At 45.9% G+C, this 25,647-nt stretch overlaps 9 non-coding genes and 2 pseudogenes across 9 annotated transcripts; all 11 read right to left on the bottom strand.

Moving 5' to 3' along the window:
- Nucleotides 1-594: 594 nt before the first annotated feature.
- Nucleotides 595-785, bottom strand: LOC142653478 (U2 spliceosomal RNA). Its single transcript, XR_012848408.1, has one exon. It is a non-coding gene; the product is annotated as a U2 spliceosomal RNA (small nuclear RNA).
- Nucleotides 786-2,093: 1,308 nt separating this feature from the next.
- LOC142653479 (U2 spliceosomal RNA) lies at nt 2,094-2,284 on the bottom strand. The gene has a single exon (XR_012848409.1). It is a non-coding gene; the product is annotated as a U2 spliceosomal RNA (small nuclear RNA).
- A 1,308-nt stretch (nt 2,285-3,592) lies between these two features.
- LOC142653480 (U2 spliceosomal RNA) lies at nt 3,593-3,783 on the bottom strand. The gene has a single exon (XR_012848410.1). It is a non-coding gene; the product is annotated as a U2 spliceosomal RNA (small nuclear RNA).
- A 1,306-nt stretch (nt 3,784-5,089) lies between these two features.
- Nucleotides 5,090-5,280, bottom strand: LOC142653481 (U2 spliceosomal RNA). The gene has a single exon (XR_012848411.1). It is a non-coding gene; the product is annotated as a U2 spliceosomal RNA (small nuclear RNA).
- A 1,310-nt stretch (nt 5,281-6,590) lies between these two features.
- LOC142653482 (U2 spliceosomal RNA) lies at nt 6,591-6,781 on the bottom strand. The gene has a single exon (XR_012848412.1). It is a non-coding gene; the product is annotated as a U2 spliceosomal RNA (small nuclear RNA).
- A 1,310-nt stretch (nt 6,782-8,091) lies between these two features.
- On the bottom strand, nt 8,092-8,282 carry LOC142653483 (U2 spliceosomal RNA). Its single transcript, XR_012848413.1, has one exon. It is a non-coding gene; the product is annotated as a U2 spliceosomal RNA (small nuclear RNA).
- Nucleotides 8,283-9,628: 1,346 nt separating this feature from the next.
- Nucleotides 9,629-9,820, bottom strand: LOC142653954 (U2 spliceosomal RNA). Its single transcript, XR_012848789.1, has one exon. It is a non-coding gene; the product is annotated as a U2 spliceosomal RNA (small nuclear RNA).
- A 6,899-nt stretch (nt 9,821-16,719) lies between these two features.
- Nucleotides 16,720-16,910, bottom strand: LOC142653485 (U2 spliceosomal RNA). Its single transcript, XR_012848415.1, has one exon. It is a non-coding gene; the product is annotated as a U2 spliceosomal RNA (small nuclear RNA).
- A 1,346-nt stretch (nt 16,911-18,256) lies between these two features.
- Nucleotides 18,257-18,447, bottom strand: LOC142653486 (U2 spliceosomal RNA). The gene has a single exon (XR_012848416.1). It is a non-coding gene; the product is annotated as a U2 spliceosomal RNA (small nuclear RNA).
- Nucleotides 18,448-19,757: 1,310 nt separating this feature from the next.
- On the bottom strand, nt 19,758-19,967 carry LOC142654033 (U2 spliceosomal RNA; annotated as a pseudogene).
- Nucleotides 19,968-24,292: 4,325 nt separating this feature from the next.
- LOC142654565 (U2 spliceosomal RNA) lies at nt 24,293-24,386 on the bottom strand (annotated as a pseudogene).
- Nucleotides 24,387-25,647: the final 1,261 nt, after the last annotated feature.

Below are 25,647 nucleotides of genomic sequence, written 5' to 3' on the forward strand. Positions count from 1 at the left end.
CACAGTTTGTTATTCTTCCAGGTAACATAGTAACAAATCCAAATTGCTGCTCTCTTTGTAGGCAAGCAAGGGTTTGTTGCAACTGCAATTCTTACTTCTTCTTGGAAATGTAGGGACGACAGTACATTCCATCACATCCATCTAGTGTACACAGGTAGGTCCATTGTGGCGGGCGGGCTGCTTTAATGGCTGTTTGCTGTTCCCCCTACTCCACTCCACTATTTGACTGTGGTGCTGCATCAATCAATCAGTGGCTGGCTCAGGTGCAGCTCTTTAACCTACCTAAAAGGGAGGGAGGGCGGAGAGAAGACAAGGAAGGTGAATGAGCTGTTCCAATGTGAAATGCCGGAAACACAGAAACACAGAAGACACACACACACACACACACACACACACACACACACAACAAGAGGTGGCAATGTATTAATTAATTGCATTTAATAAATGAGCTCATTATCACACATGACTGTACAAATGCATTGTCCAACAGGTGTTGAAATAATGGGATTAAAAGGGGAGATCCCATCAGAAAGACAAAAACAATAGCAAACACAAATAGCACTTTTGGAATCTGATTTTAGTCAACACATAAGGGAAGGGTGCACCGGTCCTGGAAATACTGCAATACCAGGTCAATGCGTGGAGTGGACAGAGCAAGCTCTATTTCCATCTCCCTGTTCTAAAAATCCATTTAATATATGGTCCCCAGATAGGGGACGTATCAGATATTAAACTGATAAGAACAGATACTACACTTGATCTTAGCCAAAAGGCCGAGAAGCGATAACCCGAGCGGCCCTTGCCTTGCCCGAGCCTGTCCCATACTGCTGTTCACCCCTTGCAGCGATTGATTCAGCCTACTCCTAGGCAATTCCATGGGGCCCTGCAGGCTCACACACATTTACAGCTACTAAGCGGGAGGGAGGTGAATAAAGGCCGGAGAGGAAGCTACACAGGATTTGCTTCTTTTGCTTGCACCACAATGCAGTGCTGAAAGAGGAGGAATCTACATAAAAACGCCTTCCTGGCAACGCCCAAATGCCCTCCTGCCATGCAGATAAACACTGGCAGCGGCAGCAAGTGCATGCCCACAGCCACCCCTTGTTCCTTCACACCTTGTATCAGCTGTAATCCAGTCCAGTCCAGTCCAGTGCTGCCTGCTGAGCAGCACTGACCAACACTGCCTGGGCCCAGGCTTTTATCTATCTCTGAGGCAGGCCCCATTATGATGTCAGAAAGCTGGCTCTGGAATCCTGAGGGCTCCACTATGACACGTGCAAAGTTCCGTCTGAACTTTATATAAGACGGTGCGGCTCAGTCAGTCACTCAGTGTTGCCTGAGAGGGCAACACTGCAACAGCCGGCCGCCAGGCTGTCTTTTTTTTGCACATTTATTTGCCTCCAGGAGGCCACAAGAGGGAGACAAGGGACTGCAAAATGGAAAATAGGCATCCACCAACTTTACAGACAACTTCTCTTTGCTCCTACAACCTCCATCCTTGCACAGTTTGTTATTCTTCCAGGTAACATAGTAACAAATCCAAATTGCTGCTCTCTTTGTAGGCAAGCAAGGGTTTGTTGCAACTGCAATTCTTACTTCTTCTTGGAAATGTAGGGACGACAGTACATTCCATCACATCCATCTAGTGTACACAGGTAGGTCCATTGTGGCGGGCGGGCTGCTTTAATGGCTGTTTGCTGTTCCCCCTACTCCACTCCACTATTTGACTGTGGTGCTGCATCAATCAATCAGTGGCTGGCTCAGGTGCAGCTCTTTAACCTACCTAAAAGGGAGGGCGGAGAGAAGACAAGGAAGGTGAATGAGCTGTTCCAATGTGAAATGCCGGAAACACAGAAACACAGAAGACACACACACACACACACACACACACACACACACACACAACAAGAGGTGGCAATGTATTAATTAATTGCATTTAATAAATGAGCTCATTATCACACATGACTGTACAAATGCATTGTCCAACAGGTGTTGAAATAATGGGATTAAAAGGGGAGATCCCATCAGAAAGACAAAAACAATAGCAAACACAAATAGCACTTTTGGAATCTGATTTTAGTCAACACATAAGGGAAGGGTGCACCGGTCCTGGAAATACTGCAATACCAGGTCAATGCGTGGAGTGGACAGAGCAAGCTCTATTTCCATCTCCCTGTTCTAAAAATCCATTTAATATATGGTCCCCAGATAGGGGACGTATCAGATATTAAACTGATAAGAACAGATACTACACTTGATCTTAGCCAAAAGGCCGAGAAGCGATAACCCGAGCGGCCCTTGCCTTGCCCGAGCCTGTCCCATACTGCTGTTCACCCCTTGCAGCGATTGATTCAGCCTACTCCTAGGCAATTCCATGGGGCCCTGCAGGCTCACACACATTTACAGCTACTAAGCGGGAGGGAGGTGAATAAAGGCCGGAGAGGAAGCTACACAGGATTTGCTTCTTTTGCTTGCACCACAATGCAGTGCTGAAAGAGGAGGAATCTACATAAAAACGCCTTCCTGGCAACGCCCAAATGCCCTCCTGCCATGCAGATAAACACTGGCAGCGGCAGCAAGTGCATGCCCACAGCCACCCCTTGTTCCTTCACACCTTGTATCAGCTGTAATCCAGTCCAGTCCAGTCCAGTGCTGCCTGCTGAGCAGCACTGACCAACACTGCCTGGGCCCAGGCTTTTATCTATCTCTGAGGCAGGCCCCATTATGATGTCAGAAAGCTGGCTCTGGAATCCTGAGGGCTCCACTATGACACGTGCAAAGTTCCGTCTGAACTTTATATAAGACGGTGCGGCTCAGTCAGTCACTCAGTGTTGCCTGAGAGGGCAACACTGCAACAGCCGGCCGCCAGGCTGTCTTTTTTTTGCACATTTATTTGCCTCCAGGAGGCCACAAGAGGGAGACAAGGGACTGCAAAATGGAAAATAGGCATCCACCAACTTTACAGACAACTTCTCTTTGCTCCTACAACCTCCATCCTTGCACAGTTTGTTATTCTTCCAGGTAACATAGTAACAAATCCAAATTGCTGCTCTCTTTGTAGGCAAGCAAGGGTTTGTTGCAACTGCAATTCTTACTTCTTCTTGGAAATGTAGGGACGACAGTACATTCCATCACATCCATCTAGTGTACACAGGTAGGTCCATTGTGGCGGGCGGGCTGCTTTAATGGCTGTTTGCTGTTCCCCCTACTCCACTCCACTATTTGACTGTGGTGCTGCATCAATCAATCAGTGGCTGGCTCAGGTGCAGCTCTTTAACCTACCTAAAAGGGAGGGCGGAGAGAAGACAAGGAAGGTGAATGAGCTGTTCCAATGTGAAATGCCGGAAACACAGAAACACAGAAGACACACACACACACACACACACACACACACACACACACAACAAGAGGTGGCAATGTATTAATTAATTGCATTTAATAAATGAGCTCATTATCACACATGACTGTACAAATGCATTGTCCAACAGGTGTTGAAATAATGGGATTAAAAGGGGAGATCCCATCAGAAAGACAAAAACAATAGCAAACACAAATAGCACTTTTGGAATCTGATTTTAGTCAACACATAAGGGAAGGGTGCACCGGTCCTGGAAATACTGCAATACCAGGTCAATGCGTGGAGTGGACAGAGCAAGCTCTATTTCCATCTCCCTGTTCTAAAAATCCATTTAATATATGGTCCCCAGATAGGGGACGTATCAGATATTAAACTGATAAGAACAGATACTACACTTGATCTTAGCCAAAAGGCCGAGAAGCGATAACCCGAGCGGCCCTTGCCTTGCCCGAGCCTGTCCCATACTGCTGTTCACCCCTTGCAGCGATTGATTCAGCCTACTCCTAGGCAATTCCATGGGGCCCTGCAGGCTCACACACATTTACAGCTACTAAGCGGGAGGGAGGTGAATAAAGGCCGGAGAGGAAGCTACACAGGATTTGCTTCTTTTGCTTGCACCACAATGCAGTGCTGAAAGAGGAGGAATCTACATAAAAACGCCTTCCTGGCAACGCCCAAATGCCCTCCTGCCATGCAGATAAACACTGGCAGCGGCAGCAAGTGCATGCCCACAGCCACCCCTTGTTCCTTCACACCTTGTATCAGCTGTAATCCAGTCCAGTCCAGTCCAGTGCTGCCTGCTGAGCAGCACTGACCAACACTGCCTGGGCCCAGGCTTTTATCTATCTCTGAGGCAGGCCCCATTATGATGTCAGAAAGCTGGCTCTGGAATCCTGAGGGCTCCACTATGACACGTGCAAAGTTCCGTCTGAACTTTATATAAGACGGTGCGGCTCAGTCAGTCACTCAGTGTTGCCTGAGAGGGCAACACTGCAACAGCCGGCCGCCAGGCTGTCTTTTTTTTGCACATTTATTTGCCTCCAGGAGGCCACAAGAGGGAGACAAGGGACTGCAAAATGGAAAATAGGCATCCACCAACTTTACAGACAACTTCTCTTTGCTCCTACAACCTCCATCCTTGCACAGTTTGTTATTCTTCCAGGTAACATAGTAACAAATCCAAATTGCTGCTCTCTTTGTAGGCAAGCAAGGGTTTGTTGCAACTGCAATTCTTACTTCTTCTTGGAAATGTAGGGACGACAGTACATTCCATCACATCCATCTAGTGTACACAGGTAGGTCCATTGTGGCGGGCGGGCTGCTTTAATGGCTGTTTGCTGTTCCCCCTACTCCACTCCACTATTTGACTGTGGTGCTGCATCAATCAATCAGTGGCTGGCTCAGGTGCAGCTCTTTAACCTACCTAAAAGGGAGGGCGGAGAGAAGACAAGGAAGGTGAATGAGCTGTTCCAATGTGAAATGCCGGAAACACAGAAACACAGAAGACACACACACACACACACACACACACACACACACACAACAAGAGGTGGCAATGTATTAATTAATTGCATTTAATAAATGAGCTCATTATCACACATGACTGTACAAATGCATTGTCCAACAGGTGTTGAAATAATGGGATTAAAAGGGGAGATCCCATCAGAAAGACAAAAACAATAGCAAACACAAATAGCACTTTTGGAATCTGATTTTAGTCAACACATAAGGGAAGGGTGCACCGGTCCTGGAAATACTGCAATACCAGGTCAATGCGTGGAGTGGACAGAGCAAGCTCTATTTCCATCTCCCTGTTCTAAAAATCCATTTAATATATGGTCCCCAGATAGGGGACGTATCAGATATTAAACTGATAAGAACAGATACTACACTTGATCTTAGCCAAAAGGCCGAGAAGCGATAACCCGAGCGGCCCTTGCCTTGCCCGAGCCTGTCCCATACTGCTGTTCACCCCTTGCAGCGATTGATTCAGCCTACTCCTAGGCAATTCCATGGGGCCCTGCAGGCTCACACACATTTACAGCTACTAAGCGGGAGGGAGGTGAATAAAGGCCGGAGAGGAAGCTACACAGGATTTGCTTCTTTTGCTTGCACCACAATGCAGTGCTGAAAGAGGAGGAATCTACATAAAAACGCCTTCCTGGCAACGCCCAAATGCCCTCCTGCCATGCAGATAAACACTGGCAGCGGCAGCAAGTGCATGCCCACAGCCACCCCTTGTTCCTTCACACCTTGTATCAGCTGTAATCCAGTCCAGTCCAGTCCAGTGCTGCCTGCTGAGCAGCACTGACCAACACTGCCTGGGCCCAGGCTTTTATCTATCTCTGAGGCAGGCCCCATTATGATGTCAGAAAGCTGGCTCTGGAATCCTGAGGGCTCCACTATGACACGTGCAAAGTTCCGTCTGAACTTTATATAAGACGGTGCGGCTCAGTCAGTCACTCAGTGTTGCCTGAGAGGGCAACACTGCAACAGCCGGCCGCCAGGCTGTCTTTTTTTTGCACATTTATTTGCCTCCAGGAGGCCACAAGAGGGAGACAAGGGACTGCAAAATGGAAAATAGGCATCCACCAACTTTACAGACAACTTCTCTTTGCTCCTACAACCTCCATCCTTGCACAGTTTGTTATTCTTCCAGGTAACATAGTAACAAATCCAAATTGCTGCTCTCTTTGTAGGCAAGCAAGGGTTTGTTGCAACTGCAATTCTTACTTCTTCTTGGAAATGTAGGGACGACAGTACATTCCATCACATCCATCTAGTGTACACAGGTAGGTCCATTGTGGCGGGCGGGCTGCTTTAATGGCTGTTTGCTGTTCCCCCTACTCCACTCCACTATTTGACTGTGGTGCTGCATCAATCAATCAGTGGCTGGCTCAGGTGCAGCTCTTTAACCTACCTAAAAGGGAGGGCGGAGAGAAGACAAGGAAGGTGAATGAGCTGTTCCAATGTGAAATGCCGGAAACACAGAAACACAGAAGACACACACACACACACACACACACACACACACACACACACAACAAGAGGTGGCAATGTATTAATTAATTGCATTTAATAAATGAGCTCATTATCACACATGACTGTACAAATGCATTGTCCAACAGGTGTTGAAATAATGGGATTAAAAGGGGAGATCCCATCAGAAAGACAAAAACAATAGCAAACACAAATAGCACTTTTGGAATCTGATTTTAGTCAACACATAAGGGAAGGGTGCACCGGTCCTGGAAATACTGCAATACCAGGTCAATGCGTGGAGTGGACAGAGCAAGCTCTATTTCCATCTCCCTGTTCTAAAAATCCATTTAATATATGGTCCCCAGATAGGGGACGTATCAGATATTAAACTGATAAGAACAGATACTACACTTGATCTTAGCCAAAAGGCCGAGAAGCGATAACCCGAGCGGCCCTTGCCTTGCCCGAGCCTGTCCCATACTGCTGTTCACCCCTTGCAGCGATTGATTCAGCCTACTCCTAGGCAATTCCATGGGGCCCTGCAGGCTCACACACATTTACAGCTACTAAGCGGGAGGGAGGTGAATAAAGGCCGGAGAGGAAGCTACACAGGATTTGCTTCTTTTGCTTGCACCACAATGCAGTGCTGAAAGAGGAGGAATCTACATAAAAACGCCTTCCTGGCAACGCCCAAATGCCCTCCTGCCATGCAGATAAACACTGGCAGCGGCAGCAAGTGCATGCCCACAGCCACCCCTTGTTCCTTCACACCTTGTATCAGCTGTAATCCAGTCCAGTCCAGTCCAGTGCTGCCTGCTGAGCAGCACTGACCAACACTGCCTGGGCCCAGGCTTTTATCTATCTCTGAGGCAGGCCCCATTATGATGTCAGAAAGCTGGCTCTGGAATCCTGAGGGCTCCACTATGACACGTGCAAAGTTCCGTCTGAACTTTATATAAGACGGTGCGGCTCAGTCAGTCACTCAGTGTTGCCTGAGAGGGCAACACTGCAACAGCCGGCCGCCAGGCTGTCTTTTTTTTGCACATTTATTTGCCTCCAGGAGGCCACAAGAGGGAGACAAGGGACTGCAAAATGGAAAATAGGCATCCACCAACTTTACAGACAACTTCTCTTTGCTCCTACAACCTCCATCCTTGCACAGTTTGTTATTCTTCCAGGTAACATAGTAACAAATCCAAATTGCTGCTCTCTTTGTAGGCAAGCAAGGGTTTGTTGCAACTGCAATTCTTACTTCTTCTTGGAAATGTAGGGACGACAGTACATTCCATCACATCCATCTAGTGTACACAGGTAGGTCCATTGTGGCGGGCGGGCTGCTTTAATGGCTGTTTGCTGTTCCCCCTACTCCACTCCACTATTTGACTGTGGTGCTGCATCAATCAATCAGTGGCTGGCTCAGGTGCAGCTCTTTAACCTACCTAAAAGGGAGGGCGGAGAGAAGACAAGGAAGGTGAATGAGCTGTTCCAATGTGAAATGCCGGAAACACAGAAACACAGAAGACACACACACACACACACACACACACACACACACACACACAACAAGAGGTGGCAATGTATTAATTAATTGCATTTAATAAATGAGCTCATTATCACACATGACTGTACAAATGCATTGTCCAACAGGTGTTGAAATAATGGGATTAAAAGGGGAGATCCCATCAGAAAGACAAAAACAATAGCAAACACAAATAGCACTTTTGGAATCTGATTTTAGTCAACACATAAGGGAAGGGTGCACCGGTCCTGGAAATACTGCAATACCAGGTCAATGCGTGGAGTGGACAGAGCAAGCTCTATTTCCATCTCCCTGTTCTAAAAATCCATTTAATATATGGTCCCCAGATAGGGGACGTATCAGATATTAAACTGATAAGAACAGATACTACACTTGATCTTAGCCAAAAGGCCGAGAAGCGATAACCCGAGCGGCCCTTGCCTTGCCCGAGCCTGTCCCATACTGCTGTTCACCCCTTGCAGCGATTGATTCAGCCTACTCCTAGGCAATTCCATGGGGCCCTGCAGGCTCACACACATTTACAGCTACTAAGCGGGAGGGAGGTGAATAAAGGCCGGAGAGGAAGCTACACAGGATTTGCTTCTTTTGCTTGCACCACAATGCAGTGCTGAAAGAGGAGGAATCTACATAAAAACGCCTTCCTGGCAACGCCCAAATGCCCTCCTGCCATGCAGATAAACACTGGCAGCGGCAGCAAGTGCATGCCCACAGCCACCCCTTGTTCCTTCACACCTTGTATCAGCTGTAATCCAGTCCAGTCCAGTCCAGTGCTGCCTGCTGAGCAGCACTGACCAACACTGCCTGGGCCCAGGCTTTTATCTATCTCTGAGGCAGGCCCCATTATGATGTCAGAAAGCTGGCTCTGGAATCCTGAGGGCTCCACTATGACACGTGCAAAGTTCCGTCTGAACTTTATATAAGACGGTGCGGCTCAGTCAGTCACTCAGTGTTGCCTGAGAGGGCAACACTGCAACAGCCGGCCGCCAGGCTGTCTTTTTTTTGCACATTTATTTGCCTCCAGGAGGCCACAAGAGGGAGACAAGGGACTGCAAAATGGAAAATAGGCATCCACCAACTTTACAGACAACTTCTCTTTGCTCCTACAACCTCCATCCTTGCACAGTTTGTTATTCTTCCAGGTAACATAGTAACAAATCCAAATTGCTGCTCTCTTTGTAGGCAAGCAAGGGTTTGTTGCAACTGCAATTCTTACTTCTTCTTGGAAATGTAGGGACGACAGTACATTCCATCACATCCATCTAGTGTACACAGGTAGGTCCATTGTGGCGGGCGGGCTGCTTTAATGGCTGTTTGCTGTTCCCCCTACTCCACTCCACTATTTGACTGTGGTGCTGCATCAATCAATCAGTGGCTGGCTCAGGTGCAGCTCTTTAACCTACCTAAAAGGGAGGGCGGAGAGAAGACAAGGAAGGTGAATGAGCTGTTCCAATGTGAAATGCCGGAAACACAGAAACACAGAAGACACACACACACACACACACACACACACACACACACACACACACACACACACACACACACACACACACACACACACAACAAGAGGTGGCAATGTATTAATTAATTGCATTTAATAAATGAGCTCATTATCACACATGACTGTACAAATGCATTGTCCAACAGGTGTTGAAATAATGGGATTAAAAGGGGAGATCCCATCAGAAAGACAAAAACAATAGCAAACACAAATAGCACTTTTGGAATCTGATTTTAGTCAACACATAAGGGAAGGGTGCACCGGTCCTGGAAATACTGCAATACCAGGTCAATGCGTGGAGTGGACAGAGCAAGCTCTATTTCCATCTCCCTGTTCTAAAAATCCATTTAATATATGGTCCCCAGATAGGGGACGTATCAGATATTAAACTGATAAGAACAGATAAGGTTTCAACAAAGTTTTTTATTGGCAAAAATAATATATTTTACAGACTTTTTTTTTTAAAAATTGAAACCACAAGATAAAATCAATGGCATAATACATAAATATTCATACATTTAAATGAATACAAAAGAATAATAATAAGACCAGTAATACAGATGTTATAATAAAAGTACAGAACAATAGCAGGATAAAATTTGTACAGGGCATAAAAGACATAAAAGAATAAAACCATTTTTATTTACAATGTTATGGTATTCCACATTTGCAAACACCACATGGATGTTGCTTCTTTTACCCCTAGCTGCTTTTTGTCCCTAAGATAATAAATATACATTTCACTTAGGGCATATTTCACACAATTTTTAACGTCAATAAAATCATGTTTAAAAAGCAGAATGTTCCTAACCTTCCAGATGGCATTCTTAAAACAGTTTAAAATGATCCAACAGACCATTTGCTGTTTAAAACTTGGGCAGTTAAAAAGACCATAAAACACGTATTCAAATTTAAGATCTTTAAGACCGCAGGCCCATTTCAGCAATGGGCCTACCTTCCTCCAAACCTCCTGTGCATATGGGCAGTTCCAAAACAGGTGCATTACCGTCTCGTCGTCACCACACCTGTCTCTCGGGCACTTGGCTCTCGCCACCAGTCCTCGCCTATGCTGGAATTCACGGGTAGGGAGGCACTGGTGAACGATTGCCCAGGCAAGGTCCCTGTGCACATTTGCCATAAATTTTCCGAAAACGTTCCGCCACACCACCTTGGACCTTGCCTGTGAGAAATTTGAAACTGCCAGTGTATCTTCCTGCCGCCTACAGGAGAGTGACACTTTTTTCTGGTCCCCCAATATGTCAGGCTCCAATTCTTGGAGACCTAGGAGCCTGACAGTTTTTTCGAGCACCGCATATTGTTTTGGGGGACACAGAAGCACAGGAGAATTCAAAGGGACACGAAACCATCGTTTAAAAATCATGCCCGTAGCGTACTTTAAAAAGTAGCTAAAAATACCATCAGAATTATACATTTTAAAACAGAAGCAAAAGTATTTAATGTAAAAGAAGTTAAAAAGGTTAGGAACATCTCTCCCGCCATTGTCCTTACATCTGTACATAAAATCACGTTTTAGTTTTTCCATTTTGGAACCCCATAAAAACATAAAACAGATCCTGGTCACTTTTTTAATATATAAAATTGTTGGAGGGAAAACCATAGCTACATAAAGCATTATGGGTAATAAAACAGATTTAATTATTAAAACTTTTCCCTCCATGGTGAGATTTCTCAAATTCCACATTAAAACCTTTTTTTCCATTTTGGCAATTACTGAATCCCAATTGGGTCTCCCATCGTTTTCTTGATTAAAAACAATTCCTAAAATTTTTATCTGATCCTGCTGCATGTTAACTCCTGGTGTCACAGAGGAATCCCATACACCAGTATAAAAACAGTCACATTTATCAACGTTTAATTTAAAACCAGAGGCTTCACAAAAAAAGCCGGTGTTCCTCAATGCCCTTCTCATGGAAGCGGCGTCTGGGCATAGGATGGTGGCGTCATCCATATAGCCTAGGATTTTTACCTGGTTCCCCCTTCCTCCAGGTATGGGCACGCCTCTGATGACTTTATCATCTCTTATTAGGGTGAACAGAGGTTCTATGGCACAAATAAAAAGGAGCGGAGACAACGGGCACCCCTGTTTCACCCCTGATAAAAGAGGAACACCTTTAGTTAAAAATCCGTTGATAGAAATTTGGCTAAAACAGGATCGATATAAAAGCTTAATACGTGTTAAAATAATTTCAGGAACAGCCATCTTTTTAAGAACCATAAAAAGATATTCATGGGAGACCCGGTCAAAAGCCTTCTCGAAATCTAAGGATAAAATAGCAAGGCTTTGACCCCTTTCTTTAAAATACCAAATGATGTCACGTAAAATATTCAGGGACTCAGTAATTGACCTCCCAGGTACCCCACATACCTGGTTTGGATGGATTAATTTATGAATAAAAGGTTTAAAACGGATTGTTATTAGTTTAGCTAAAATTTTACAATCAACGTTTAAAAGAGTAATAGGGCGCCAGTTTTTTAACTGGTCCCTCTCACCTTTTTTAAAAATTAAGGACACAATCCCCCTCCTCCAGGAAGGGGGCAGCTCTTCAGTAATAAAAACTTCCTTATACAATAAAAACATGTCATTCTTTAAAATTTCCCAAAAAGCATGATAAAATTCGATGGGCAGACCATCTTCCCCAGGAGCTTTCCCATTAGAAAAACTTTTAAAAGCAAATAAAAGTTCCTCCAAGGTAATATTACGGGATAAAACTTCCTGGTCTAAAATATCTAGCTTGGCATCAAGGGAATTAAGAACATGTTCTAAAAAGGAAGGATCAATATTTTTCTTGTTAAAAAGAGATTGGTAGAAATTAAAAGCAGAATTTAAAATGCCGACCATAGTGGTTTCTCCTTCAAGGTTTAAAATGACATCTCGTTTATCCATTACCTTTTTGAAGAAGAACCGGGAACACTTCTCGCCATCCTCGAGGTGCTTTACATGTGAATTAAAAATTATTTGTTTCCCTTTCTCTTCTATGGCATATTTTATTTCAGCTTTAAGATTTAAGATATCATCATCAACATCCATACCAATCTCCTTCAATTTAAAAAGTACATGTAAACGTTTATTAAGAACATAAAACCATTGTTTTTTCTCTTTTGCTTTCTTCTTACCTGCTCGAATAAAAAAAGCTCTGATTTTGGGTTTAATGCCCTCCCACCAGTGTAGCATAGGCTGACTGGGCGCTCTATGGGACTGCCAACACTGGTAGGTCCGCACAAACTCCTCTTTAATGATGGGGTCCTCCAGGAGTGTGGTGTTTAGTCTCCAGGGACCCCTACAAGCTTTTTGCTCTCCCTCTAGCTCCAGGTGCACTGAAAGGAGCTTGTGATCAGATAAAATATTTGTTAAAAGCAAACATTTTTTGGGAATAAAACTATTAGAAGTGAAAATAAAATCAATTCTGGAGCTCACTCTTCCATTGGACCAGGTGGGGCCTGGGTCCGCAGGCAAGAGTTCCCTCCAGCAATCTTTCAATTTAAAATCACCAATAAAATTCTTGAGCAGGTAAGAAGTACGGTCAATTTTTCGATTAAAATCCCCACCCTGGCGGTGTTCTCCATCTCGCACACAGTTAAAATCACCACCCACCAGCAGGGGGGTAGACCCAACACAAAACAATGGTAAAATCTCTAATAGTTCTGCCCTCTCCTGTTTGGTAGGAGGGGCATAAACGTTTAAAACACGAATTAAAGTTCCATTAAAAAGCAAATGTATTAAAATAGCTCTGCCGGGCATGATTTCAGTCACTGTTTGGATGGAGATAAAACGACCTCGGCAGAGCAATCCAACCCCCGCAGAGCGACAGTCATTTCCACCAGACCAGACTGAGGGGCCTAGTTTCCAGTCCATCTTTAAATCTTGATATTCCAAGTCATTAGGGATTCCACATTCTTGAAGCAGGCAAAGGTCAAAGTCCACAGTCTCTAAAAATGAAAATAAAGCAGTCCTGCGGACAGGGCTCTTTAGGGACCTCACATTTAGTGAGGCGACTTTGATAGGAACCAACATAGTCTTAGTTGAGGTCAGGGTCCGAACCAGAAGAGTCGTACTCGGAGATCAGCTGCGAGTCTGGACCCCCTTTTTGAGGGGTCAATAAATCTTGGATGTTGGTAGGGTCAGAGCCAGATACGTGGGCGGCTCCAACCCCCACACTGCTCTCATCCGAACTCCGATAGGCAGCTTTCCTCCGAACTCCGGACTCCTCTTCCTCTCGCTGTCTCTTTGCAGAATGGCTCCTATCCATCTCCTCGAAGTCGCTCTCACCCATCTCTGGCCCCTGGCTGAAGATATCGCTGATGTCCTTCCTGGGCAGCTGCACAGGGGCCTGTGAGGTCCCATCGCTCTTGGCAACCTTTGCCTGCTTACGGGGAGCCTTCATCGCAAGCCCCTCCACAACCGCAGTGGAGGAACTTTGCTCCGACCCCCCCGTTGACCGGAAATGGTCAAAACGAGGCTCCAATCCAGCATATTTTAGGGTTTTCTTAATGGAGCCCTCGTCTGACACAGAGTGTCTCCGCTCCATGCCCACACTCTTGGGACAGGCGTCAGGTCCTACTGCAGAACCTACGGAGCCACGACGCCTGTCGCTAACCACTGCCTCAACAGGGTCCACTGCAGGCGGAGCAGAGGACCTGTTTGCAGAGGTGCCGGTCAACTTATGTCCAGCAGAGTCAGAATTCCTCCTGCTCTGCCTGGACCCGGTGGAATCCCTATGGCCGTCCCTCGAGGCTGACATCGGTGGGCCCCCCGATGGAGCTGTGAAGGACTTTGGCCTGGACCCCTCAGTCGTCAATGCTCGTTTTGGGGCATTACCAGCGGCGTCTGCACATGTTGCAAACTGCCGCTCTGGCCCTGGTCTGGGTGGCCCAGATTTCGCTCTGCGGGGGCAATCTTTAAAAGCATGCCCAGTCATGCCGCACAGATTGCACAACACCTCGGAACTGCATTTTGCCGCTACGTGTCCAACCTGGCCACACCTGTTACACTGCACCACATGGGGCCGGTCACAATGTTCTCTGGTGTGGCCATATCTCAAGCAGTTCCGGCAGGCTATTGGCATCTGGGGGTAAAATAGGAATCCTCGATTCTTCCCAATGGCAAAGTTCTGGGGTGGGTGATGTAAGCCTCCAATGCCATTGGGATCCTGGCGGAACTTCACCCAATATTTTCTTTTGCCATTCCAGAAGCTCTGGGTGTTCAAGATTTTATGTGAGAAGCGGACCTCCCTGCAGTAACGACTGAGGAAGGTTTCAATGTCACACTCTGAGACAAATGGACTGAACATGCACATCACGAGCGGGACTTCTTCCTCCCCGTAGAGGAATAAAAAGTTCAGTCCATTTAGCCGCTCCTCACTCTGGTCCGCATCAGACAATCTTTTGTGCATGTTGTCGCAACATGCCGCGGCCGTAAAGGATACGGTGTACCGACCGCGGCTTTCCTGGTCGTTGAGACACAGGATGTCCGCCCGCTTGAGCCCCAGGAAGTCCAGCAGAATCACCTCCACAATGAAGCGAAGGTTCTTCCGCTGGCGATGGCCTTCTTCCACCTCGATGCGGACGGACTGGCGCAACCGGGTGTCCCCGGATGCAAATCCAAATGTATATGGCATTTTCAGTGCCTGGGGGCTAAGCCTGTCCCTTATAGCAGCAAGGGCTCAGATTCCACAATTAAGTGGAACCCTCCCCCAAGGCCAAGGATTAGGGTACCCCAGACACCTACGAAGCCCGATAAACGCCCTCGGAACGCTCTTAGAAAAACGCCTCAAGGCCGGTTGACCTCTTGGGTAAGGCGCGATCGCAACTCGTTGTCCGGGGGCTAAGCCCACTCCCCAAATAGCAGCAAGGGGGTGAAGTCTCTCTGTGAAAAGAGACGATCCCCCAAGGCCAAGGAGCAGGGTACCCCGGACACCTCCCAACAAAACCAGATGCAGAAATACTACACCTGATCTTGCCAAAAGGCCGAGAAGCGATAACCCGAGCGGCCCTTGCCTTGCCCGAGCCTGTCCCATACTGCTGTTCACCCCTTGCAGCGATTGATTCAGCCTACTCCTAGGCAATTCCATGGGGCCCTGCAGGCTCACACACATTTACAGCTACTAAGCGGGAGGGAGGTGAATAAAGGCCGGAGAGGAAGCTACACAGGATTTGCTTCTTTTGCTTGCACCACAATGCAGTGCTGAAAGAGGAGGAATCTACATAAAAACGCCTTCCTGGCAACGCCCAAATGCCCTCCTGCCATGCAGATAAACACTGGCAGCGGCAGCAAGTGCATGCCCACAGCCACCCCTTGTTCCTTCACACCTTGTATCAGCTGTAATCCAGTCCAGTCCAGTCCAGTGCTGCCTGCTGAGCAGCACTGACCAACACTGCCTGGGCCCAGGCTTTTATCTATCTCTGAGGCAGGCCCCATTATGATGTCAGAAAGCTGGCTCTGGAATCCTGAGGGCTCCACTATGACACGTGCAAAGTTCCGTCTGAACTTTATATAAGACGGTGCGGCTCAGTCAGTCACTCAGTGTTGCCTGAGAGGGCAACACTGCAACAGCCGGCCGCCAGGCTGTCTTTTTTTTGCACATTTATTTGCCTCCAGGAGGCCACAAGAGGGAGACAAGGGACTGCAAAATGGAAAATAGGCATCCACCAACTTTACAGACAACTTCTCTTTGCTCCTACAACCTCCATCCTTGCACAGTTTGTTATTCTTCCAGGTAACATAGTAACAAATCCAAATTGCTGCTCTCTTTGTAGGCAAGCAAGGGTTTGTTGCAACTGCAATTCTTACTTCTTCTTGGAAATGTAGGGACGACAGTACATTCCATCACATCCATCTAGTGTACACAGGTAGGTCCATTGTGGCGGGCGGGCTGCTTTAATGGCTGTTTGCTGTTCCCCCTACTCCACTCCACTATTTGACTGTGGTGCTGCATCAATCAATCAGTGGCTGGCTCAGGTGCAGCTCTTTAACCTACCTAAAAGGGAGGGCGGAGAGAAGACAAGGAAGGTGAATGAGCTGTTCCAATGTGAAATGCCGGAAACACAGAAACACAGAAGACACACACACACACACACACACACACACACACACACACACACACACACACACACACACACACACACACACACACAACAAGAGGTGGCAATGTATTAATTAATTGCATTTAATAAATGAGCTCATTATCACACATGACTGTACAAATGCATTGTCCAACAGGTGTTGAAATAATGGGATTAAAAGGGGAGATCCCATCAGAAAGACAAAAACAATAGCAAACACAAATAGCACTTTTGGAATCTGATTTTAGTCAACACATAAGGGAAGGGTGCACCGGTCCTGGAAATACTGCAATACCAGGTCAATGCGTGGAGTGGACAGAGCAAGCTCTATTTCCATCTCCCTGTTCTAAAAATCCATTTAATATATGGTCCCCAGATAGGGGACGTATCAGATATTAAACTGATAAGAACAGATACTACACTTGATCTTAGCCAAAAGGCCGAGAAGCGATAACCCGAGCGGCCCTTGCCTTGCCCGAGCCTGTCCCATACTGCTGTTCACCCCTTGCAGCGATTGATTCAGCCTACTCCTAGGCAATTCCATGGGGCCCTGCAGGCTCACACACATTTACAGCTACTAAGCGGGAGGGAGGTGAATAAAGGCCGGAGAGGAAGCTACACAGGATTTGCTTCTTTTGCTTGCACCACAATGCAGTGCTGAAAGAGGAGGAATCTACATAAAAACGCCTTCCTGGCAACGCCCAAATGCCCTCCTGCCATGCAGATAAACACTGGCAGCGGCAGCAAGTGCATGCCCACAGCCACCCCTTGTTCCTTCACACCTTGTATCAGCTGTAATCCAGTCCAGTCCAGTCCAGTGCTGCCTGCTGAGCAGCACTGACCAACACTGCCTGGGCCCAGGCTTTTATCTATCTCTGAGGCAGGCCCCATTATGATGTCAGAAAGCTGGCTCTGGAATCCTGAGGGCTCCACTATGACACGTGCAAAGTTCCGTCTGAACTTTATATAAGACGGTGCGGCTCAGTCAGTCACTCAGTGTTGCCTGAGAGGGCAACACTGCAACAGCCGGCCGCCAGGCTGTCTTTTTTTTGCACATTTATTTGCCTCCAGGAGGCCACAAGAGGGAGACAAGGGACTGCAAAATGGAAAATAGGCATCCACCAACTTTACAGACAACTTCTCTTTGCTCCTACAACCTCCATCCTTGCACAGTTTGTTATTCTTCCAGGTAACATAGTAACAAATCCAAATTGCTGCTCTCTTTGTAGGCAAGCAAGGGTTTGTTGCAACTGCAATTCTTACTTCTTCTTGGAAATGTAGGGACGACAGTACATTCCATCACATCCATCTAGTGTACACAGGTAGGTCCATTGTGGCGGGCGGGCTGCTTTAATGGCTGTTTGCTGTTCCCCCTACTCCACTCCACTATTTGACTGTGGTGCTGCATCAATCAATCAGTGGCTGGCTCAGGTGCAGCTCTTTAACCTACCTAAAAGGGAGGGCGGAGAGAAGACAAGGAAGGTGAATGAGCTGTTCCAATGTGAAATGCCGGAAACACAGAAACACAGAAGACACACACACACACACACACACACACACACACACACACACACACACACACACACACACACACACACACACACACACAACAAGAGGTGGCAATGTATTAATTAATTGCATTTAATAAATGAGCTCATTATCACACATGACTGTACAAATGCATTGTCCAACAGGTGTTGAAATAATGGGATTAAAAGGGGAGATCCCATCAGAAAGACAAAAACAATAGCAAACACAAATAGCACTTTTGGAATCTGATTTTAGTCAACACATAAGGGAAGGGTGCACCGGTCCTGGAAATACTGCAATACCAGGTCAATGCGTGGAGTGGACAGAGCAAGCTCTATTTCCATCTCCCTGTTCTAAAAATCCATTTAATATATGGTCCCCAGATAGGGGACGTATCAGATATTAAACTGATAAGAACAGATACTACACTTGATCTTAGCCAAAAGGCCGAGAAGCGATAACCCGAGCGGCCCTTGCCTTGCCCGAGCCTGTCCCATACTGCTGTTCACCCCTTGCAGCGATTGATTCAGCCTACTCCTAGGCAATTCCATGGGGCCCTGCAGGCTCACACACATTTACAGCTACTAAGCGGGAGGGAGGTGAATAAAGGCCGGAGAGGAAGCTACACAGGATTTGCTTCTTTTGCTTGCACCACAATGCAGTGCTGAAAGAGGAGGAATCTACATAAAAACGCCTTCCTGGCAACGCCCAAATGCCCTCCTGCCATGCAGATAAACACTGGCAGCGGCAGCAAGTGCATGCCCACAGCCACCCCTTGTTCCTTCACACCTTGTATCAGCTGTAATCCAGTCCAGTCCAGTCCAGTGCTGCCTGCTGAGCAGCACTGACCAACACTGCCTGGGCCCAGGCTTTTATCTATCTCTGAGGCAGGCCCCATTATGATGTCAGAAAGCTGGCTCTGGAATCCTGAGGGCTCCACTATGACACGTGCAAAGTTCCGTCTGAACTTTATATAAGACGGTGCGGCTCAGTCAGTCACTCAGTGTTGCCTGAGAGGGCAACACTGCAACAGCCGGCCGCCAGGCTGTCTTTTTTTTGCACATTTATTTGCCTCCAGGAGGCCACAAGAGGGAGACAAGGGACTGCAAAATGGAAAATAGGCATCCACCAACTTTACAGACAACTTCTCTTTGCTCCTACAACCTCCATCCTTGCACAGTTTGTTATTCTTCCAGGTAACATAGTAACAAATCCAAATTGCTGCTCTCTTTGTAGGCAAGCAAGGGTTTGTTGCAACTGCAATTCTTACTTCTTCTTGGAAATGTAGGGACGACAGTACATTCCATCACATCCATCTAGTGTACACAGGTAGGTCCATTGTGGCGGGCGGGCTGCTTTAATGGCTGTTTGCTGTTCCCCCTACTCCACTCCACTATTTGACTGTGGTGCTGCATCAATCAATCAGTGGCTGGCTCAGGTGCAGCTCTTTAACCTACCTAAAAGGGAGGGCGGAGAGAAGACAAGGAAGGTGAATGAGCTGTTCCAATGTGAAATGCCGGAAACACAGAAACACAGAAGACACACACACACACACACACACACACACACACACACACACAACAAGAGGTGGCAATGTATTAATTAATTGCATTTAATAAATGAGCTCATTATCACACATGACTGTACAAATGCATTGTCCAACAGGTGTTGAAATAATGGGATTAAAAGGGGAGATCCCATCAGAAAGACAAAAACAATAGCAAACACAAATAGCACTTTTGGAATCTGATTTTAGTCAACACATAAGGGAAGGGTGCACCGGTCCTGGAAATACTGCAATACCAGGTCAATGCGTGGAGTGGACAGAGCAAGCTCTATTTCCATCTCCCTGTTCTAAAAATCCATTTAATATATGGTCCCCAGATAGGGGACGTATCAGATATTAAACTGATAAGAACAGATTTTTTTTTTTTTTTTTTTTTTTTTTTTCAACAAAGTTTTTTATTGGCAAAAATAATATATTTTACAGACTTTTTTTTAAAATTGAAACCACAAGATAAAATCAACAGCATAATACATGAATATTCATACATTTAAATGAATACAAAAGTAATAATAATAAGACCATTAATACAGATGTTATAATAAAAGTACAGAACAATAGCAGGATAAAAGACATAAAAGAATAAAACCATTTTTATTTACAATGTTATGGTATTCCACATTTGCAAACACCACATGGATGTTGCTTCTTTTACCCCTAGCTGCTTTTTGTCCCTAAGATAATAAATATACATTTCACTTAGGGCATATTTCACACAATTTTTAACGTCAATAAAATCATGTTTAAAAAGCAGAATGTTCCTAACCTTCCAAATGGCATTCTTAAAACAGTTTAAAATGATCCAACAGACCATTTGCTGTTTAAAACTTGGGCAGTTAAAAAGACCATAAAACACGTATTCAAATTTAAGATCTTTAAGACCGCAGGCCCATTTCAGCAATGGGCCTACCTTCCTCCAAACCTCCTGTGCATATGGGCAGTTCCAAAACAGGTGCATTATCGTCTCGTCGTCACCACACCTGTCTCTCGGGCACTTGGCTCTCGCCACCAGTCCTCGCCTATGCTGGAATTCACGAGTAGGGAGGCACTGGTGAACGATTGCCCAGGCAAGGTCCTTGTGCACATTTGCCATAAATTTCCCGAAAACGTTCCGCCACACCACCTTGGACCTTGCCTGTGAGAAATTTGAAACTGCCAGTGTATCCTCCTGCCGCCTACAGGAGAGTGACACTTTTTTCTGGTCCCCCAATATGTCAGGCTCCAATTCTTGGAGACCTAGGAGCCTGACAGTTTTTTCGAGCACCGCATATTGTTTTGGGGGACACAGAAGCACAGGAGAATTCAAAGGGACACGAAACCATCGTTTAAAAATCATGCCCGTAGCGTACTTTAAAAAGTAGCTAAAAATACCATCAGAATTATATATTTTAAAACAGAAGCAAAAGTATTTAATGTAAAAGAAGTTAAAAAGGTTAGGAACATCTCTCCCGCCATTGTCCTTACATCTGTACATAAAATCACGTTTTAGTTTTTCCATTTTGGAACCCCATAAAAACATAAAACAGATCCTGGTCACTTTTTTAATATATAAAATTGTTGGAGGGAAAACCATAGCTACATAAAGCATTATGGGTAATAAAACAGATTTAATTATTAAAACTTTTCCCTCCATGGTGAGATTTCTCAAATTCCACATTAAAACCTTTTTTTCCATTTTGGCAATTACTGAATCCCAATTGGGTCTCCCATCGTTTTCTTGATTAAAAACAATTCCTAAAATTTTTATCTGATCCTGCTGCATGTTAACTCCTGGTGTCACAGAGGAATCCCATACACCAGTATAAAAACAGTCACACTTATCAACGTTTAATTTAAAACCAGAGGCTTCACAAAAAAAGCCGGTGTTCCTCAATGCCCGTCTCATAGAAGCGGCGTCTGGGCATAGGACGGTGGCGTCATCCATATAGCCTAGGATTTTTACCTGGTTCCCCCTTCCTCCAGGTATGGGCACGCCTCTGATGACTTTATCATCTCTTATTAGGGTGAACAGAGGTTCTATGGCACAAATAAAAAGGAGCGGAGACAACGGGCACCCCTGTTTCACCCCTGATAAAAGAGGAACACCTTTAGTTAAAAATCCGTTGATAGAAATTTGGCTAAAACAGGATCGATATAAAAGCTTAATACGTGTTAAAATAATTTCAGGAACAGCCATCTTTTTAAGAACCATAAAAAGATATTCATGGGAGACCCGGTCAAAAGCCTTCTCGAAATCTAAGGATAAAATAGCAAGGCTTTGACCCCTTTCTTTAAAATACCAAATGATGTCACGTAAAATATTCAGGGACTCAGTAATTGACCTCCCAGGTACCCCACATACCTGGTTTGGATGGATTAATTTATGAATAAAAGGTTTAAAACGGATTGTTATTAGTTTAGCTAAAATTTTACAATCAACGTTTAAAAGAGTAATAGGGCGCCAGTTTTTTAACTGGTCCCTCTCACCTTTTTTAAAAATTAAGGACACAATCCCCCTCCTCCAGGAAGGGGGCAGCTCTTCAGTAATAAAAACTTCCTTATACAATAAAAACATGTCATTCTTTAAAATTTCCCAAAAAGCATGATAAAATTCGATGGGCAGACCATCTTCCCCAGGAGCTTTCCCATTAGAAAAACTTTTAAAAGCAAATAAAAGTTCCTCCAAGGTAATATTACGGGATAAAACTTCCTGGTCTAAAATATCTAGCTTGGCATCAAGGGAATTAAGAACATGTTCTAAAAAGGAAGGATCAATATTTTTCTTGTTAAAAAGAGATTGGTAGAAATTAAAAGCAGAATTTAAAATGCCGACCATAGTGGTTTCTCCTTCAAGGTTTAAAATGACATCTCGTTTATCCATTACCTTTTTGAAGAAGAACCGGGAACACTTCTCGCCATCCTCGAGGTGCTTTACATGTGAATTAAAAATTATTTGTTTCCCTTTCTCTTCTATGGCATATTTTATTTCAGCTTTAAGATTTAAGATATCATCATCAACATCCATACCAATCTCCTTCAATTTAAAAAGTACATGTAAACGTTTATTAAGAACATAAAACCATTGTTTTTTCTCTTTTGCTTTCTTCTTACCTGCTCGAATAAAAAAAGCTCTGATTTTGGGTTTAATGCCCTCCCACCAGTGTAGCATAGGCTGACTGGGCGCTCTATGGGACTGCCAACACTGGTAGGTCCGCACAAACTCCTCTTTAATGATGGGGTCCTCCAGGAGTGTGGTGTTTAGTCTCCAGGGACCCCTACAAGCTTTTTGCTCTCCCTCTAGCTCCAGGTGCACTGAAAGGAGCTTGTGATCAGATAAAATATTTGTTAAAAGCAAACATTTTTTGGGAATAAAACTATTAGAAGTGAAAATAAAATCAATTCTGGAGCTCACTCTTCCATTGGACCAGGTGGGGCCTGGGTCCGCAGGCAAGAGTTCCCTCCAGCAATCTTTCAATTTAAAATCACCAATAAAATTCTTGAGCAGGTAAGAAGTACGGTCAATTTTTCGATTAAAATCCCCACCCTGCCGGTGTTCTCCATCTCGCACACAGTTAAAATCACCACCCACCAGCAGGGGGGTAGACCCAACACAAAACAATGGTAAAATCTCTAATAGTTCTGCCCTCTCCTGTTTGGTAGGAGGGGCATAAACGTTTAAAACACGAATTAAAATTCCATTAAAAAGCAAATGTATTAAAATAGCTCTGCCGGGCATGATTTCAGTCACTGTTTGGATGGAGATAAAACGACCTCGGCAGAGCAATCCAACCCCCGCAGAGCGACAGTCATTTCCACCAGACCAGACTGAGGGGCCTAGTTTCCAGTCCATCTTTAAATCTTGATATTCCAAGTCATTAGGGATTCCACATTCTTGAAGCAGGCAAAGGTCAAAGTCCACAGTCTCTAAAAATGAAAATAAAGCAGTCCTGCGGACAGGGCTCTTTAGGGACCTCACATTTAGTGAGGCGACTTTGATAGGAACCAACATAGTCTTAGTTGAGGTCAGGGTCCGAACCAGAAGAGTCGTACTCGGAGATCAGCTGCGAGTCTGGACCCCCTTTTTGAGGGGTCAATAAATCTTGGATGTTGGTAGGGTCAGAGCCAGATACGTGGGCGGCTCCAACCCCCACACTGCTCTCATCCGAACTCCGATAGGCAGCTTTCCTCCGAACTCCGGACTCCTCTTCCTCTCGCTGTCTCTTTGCAGAATGGCTCCTATCCATCTCCTCGAAGTCGCTCTCACCCATCTCTGGCCCCTGGCTGAAGATATCGCTGATGTCCTTCCTGGGCAGCTGCACAGGGGCCTGTGAGGTCCCATCACTCTTGGCAACCTTTGCCTGCTTACGGGGAGCCTTCATCGCAAGCCCCTCCACAACCGCAGTGGAGGAACTTTGCTCCGACCCCCCCGTTGACCGGAAATGGTCAAAACGAGGCTCCAATCCAGCATATTTTAGGGTTTTCTTAATGGAGCCCTCGTCTGACACAGAGTGTCTCCGCTCCATGCCCACACTCTTGGGACAGGCGTCAGGTCCTACTGCAGAACCTACGGAGCCACGACGCCTGTCGCTAACCACTGCCTCAACAGGGTCCACTGCAGGCGGAGCAGAGGACCTGTTTGCAGAGGTGCCGGTCAACTTATGTCCAGCAGAGTCAGAATTCCTCCTGCTCTGCCTGGACCCGGTGGAATCCCTATGGCCGTCCCTCGAGGCTGACATCGGTGGGCCCCCCGATGGAGCTGTGAAGGACTTTGGCCTGGACCCCTCAGTCGTCAATGCTCGTTTTGGGATAAGAACAGATACTACACTTGATCTTAGCCAAAAGGCCGAGAAGCGATAACCCGAGCGGCCCTTGCCTTGCCCGAGCCTGTCCCATACTGCTGTTCACCCCTTGCAGCGATTCAGCCTACTCCTAGGCAATTCCATGGGGCCCTGCAGGCTCACACACATTTACAGCTACTAAGCGGGAGGTGAATAAAGGCCGGAGAGGAAGCCAGACAGGATTTGCTTCTTTTGCTTGCACCACAATGCAGTGCTGAAAGAGGAGGAATCTACATAAAAACGCCTTCCTGGCAACGCCCAAATGCCCTCCTGCCATGCAGATAAACACTGGCAGCGGCAGCAAGTGCATGCCCACAGCCACCCCTTGTTCCTTCACACCTTGTATCAGCTTTAATCCAGTCCTGTGCTGCCTGCTGAGCAGCACTGAACAACACTGCCTGGGCCCAGGCTTTTATCTCTGAGGCAGGCCCCATTATGATGTCAGAAAGCTGGCTCTGGAATCCTGAGGGCTCCACTATGACACGTGCAAAGTTCCGTCTGAACTTTATATAAGACTGTGAGGCTCAGTCAGTCACTCAGTGTTGCCTGAGAGGGCAACACTGCAACAGCCGGCCGCCAGGCTGTCTTTTTTTTGCACATTTATTTGCCTCCAGGAGGCCACAAGAGGGAGACAAGGGACTGCAAAATGGAAAATAGGCATCCACCAACTTTACAGACAACTTCTCTTTGCTCCTACAACCTCCATCCTTGCACAGTTTGTTATTCTTCCAGGTAACATAGTAACAAATCCAAATTGCTGCTCTCTTTGTAGGCAAGCAAGGGTTTGTTGCAACTGCAATTCTTACTTCTTCTTGAAATGTAGGGACGACAGTACATTCCATCACATCCACCTAGTGTACACAGGTAGGTCCATTGTGGCGGGTAGGCGGCTGGCTGCTTTAATGGCTGTTTGCTGTTCCCCTACTCCACTCCACTCCACTATTTGACTGTGGTGCTGCATCAATCAGTGGCTGGCTCAGGTGCAGCTCTTTAACTTACCTAGGAGGGAGGGAGGGAGGGCGGAGAGAAGACAAGGAAGGTGAATGAGCTGTTCCAATGTGAAATGCCGGAAACACAGAAACACAGAAGACACACACACACACACACACACACACACAACAAGAGGTGGCAATGTATTCATTAATTGCATTTAATAAATGAGCTCATTATCACACATGACTGTACAAATGCATTGTCCAACAGGTGTTGAAATAATGGGATTAAAAGGGGAGATCCCTTCAGAAAGACAGAAACAATGGCAAAGAGAAAAAACACTTT

Source organism: Rhinoderma darwinii, chromosome 5 (assembly GCF_050947455.1).
Source record: "Rhinoderma darwinii isolate aRhiDar2 chromosome 5, aRhiDar2.hap1, whole genome shotgun sequence".
NCBI classification, from domain to species: Eukaryota; Metazoa; Chordata; class Amphibia; order Anura; family Rhinodermatidae; genus Rhinoderma; species Rhinoderma darwinii.